The sequence below is a fragment of the Schistocerca piceifrons genome, unplaced genomic scaffold, assembly GCF_021461385.2.
Source record: "Schistocerca piceifrons isolate TAMUIC-IGC-003096 unplaced genomic scaffold, iqSchPice1.1 HiC_scaffold_17, whole genome shotgun sequence".
NCBI classification, from domain to species: Eukaryota; Metazoa; Arthropoda; class Insecta; order Orthoptera; family Acrididae; genus Schistocerca; species Schistocerca piceifrons.
In genome coordinates, this window is record NW_025727567.1 from 60,001 (window position 1) to 62,500 (window position 2,500).

Consider the following 2,500-nt stretch of genomic DNA (forward strand, 5'->3'; position numbering starts at 1 on the left):
TTTCGGTGCGACCACCCGTGCTCCCAACTGAGCTTGCCGCTGCCGACAGAGGCCCGGGAGCGTGCTGTCGTGGCATTGCCGGCGGGAGACAACACGCGCCACCTACGGTGACCGGCAGCTCCAACGCCAGCGCCACAGAAGGACAAAAGCCCCACTTGGGTGCCGAAGCGAACTCTCCCAGCACAGCGCACGCGCCAACACATCCGCACAGCTGCGATACAAACCACCAGCGAGAACCGCTGGGGCGACCGAGCAGCAGACGGCGTCGCGGCGCCGAGCGCCGGGCGGCGGCGCATCCTCAACGCACACAGTCCTCAATCGGACCAGCACACTGAAGATGTCCACCGCGCTTCGCACCGGGCCCGCGAGGACCTACTTTGGCCGCACGGCGCCGCGCGCAGGGTGCGCCGGCGCGCAGCTGCGACGCCTGCCGCGTCCGTCGGCCGGCGCGCCTGCCACTGGCCGCCCCCACCAGCCGGCTGTAGCGCGTGCGCCCACGCACCGCGCGGCCAGCACGCCGGGAGGCGCCCCCTCACCGGCCGGGGACGGTCCCACCCAGCCACCGCCGCGTATCGCTTCACACCCAGATGCCGTTCAGTTTCGTCGGCATGGTGGGTATCGCTGGAACAACCGGTTAGTACCTCAACCTATCGTCGCCATCACCGATTCACCCCTAGCGAGAACAACCGCACCACAACAGGTTACCATTTGTTCATTTGCGTAACTTCACCAGAAAACGCAGGCGTCCATCGCCATTTGCAACTTCAACGATTATTGCATGCCTGTGTCAGGTGTCACGCCACACTACGTCTGCCCACATACACGCAACAAAATGTGCACGCCTAGACAATACGTGGAAGGTGGCCCCCGTACGTATGCGATGTCCATTGCTCGAACGACTGTCAACCGGCCTCTGTAGCATGTCGCAGATATGGAACGCGGTGCACCATGCCATCACGGTGTGTGAGGAGAGACGACTAGGTCCGAATACATCAACAGACAGCTCATGCTGATCGCCATCCACGGCGTCCGTTCCTCCCACACGTCTCTATGGCGTACCACACTGCAATCCAGCTCTCATAGGGAGACGACACGTAGCTGCGTGCACAATATTTGCACTGTATGGTCCGCCGTTTTTGGGCGCAGTCGTTGTGCGGTCACACATGTGCCACGATGTATCATTCAGTACATAAGGACGAATGTGCAGTACAGATTGTGGTTCACGCGTACGACATCAGCGGACAGTTGACACAGGCCGCACCACAACGTAGCCTGAGTACGTCGCATGCGAAGGGCATTGAACATGCAAACTTCTCACCAACCAGCTTGCGAAGGCAGGGGGCAAGGTGGGGACGTGGGGAGGGGCGGCATGTACGTCCTGCTGCCATCCACATTACAGTGTACAGCAGGAGCATGTGGAAAGTGAGCAAGACTTGCAAGGTGTTTAACATGAAGCGATACACAGGGGTGCGGGCAGTGCGAGTAGCGAACTATATTGCGAGGGTTGCGGGTGGGCAACACTACAGTAATTGAACGAGTCGTATAACAATTACAGAGCAGGTTTAGGCGACAACGTGGGTTACGTTAAGGCGACAACATGGGTTAGGTTAAGGCACAACATGGGTTAGGTTAAGGCACAACATGGGTTAGGTTAAGGCACAACATGGGTTAGGTTAAGGCACAACATGGGTTAGGTTAAGGCACAACATGGGTTAGGTTAAGGCACAACATGGGTTAGGTTAAGGCACAACATGGGTTAGGTTAAGGCACAACATGGGTTAGGTTGAGGCACAACATGGGTTAGGTTAAGGCACAACATGGGTTAGGTTGAGGCACAACATGGGTTAGGTTGAGGCACAACATGGGTTAGGTTGAGGCACAACATGGGTTAGGTTAAGGTACAACATGGGTTAGGTTAAGGTACAACATGGGTTAGGTTAAGGTACAACATGGGTTAGGTTAAGGTACAACATGGGTTAGGTTAAGGTACAACATGGGTTAGGTTAAGGTACAACATAGGTTAGGTTAAGGTACAACATAGGTTAGGTTAAGGTACAACATAGGTTAGGTTAAGGTACAACATAGGTTAGGTTAAGGTACAACATAGGTTAGGTTAAGGTACAACATAGGTTAGGTTAAGGTACAACATAGGTTAGGTTAAGGTACAACATAGGTTAGGTTAGGTTAGGTTAGGTTACACGTTGTTGTACGGAAAGGTGTAGGGGGGGGGGGGGCGGGGGCGGCAGGTTCGTTGATAGTGATTATAGTAAGTGAATGCTTGTGACATGATCAGATTTGTCACGTCAGGATGCACCTTTGGCTTATTAGAGGCGGCGCTCCAATTCTATGCTTGTGTGAGACCTGTGTCTTTGACTCATGTCATTGTTTGTGCGCTGTGACAGGAGGTACTATTGTGATGTTGGGTGCACCGTTGTATAGGACATGTGTGGGTGTTGGTGCCTGGTCTGCGCAATGGTGGATGTCGAAAGGCTGGGATATT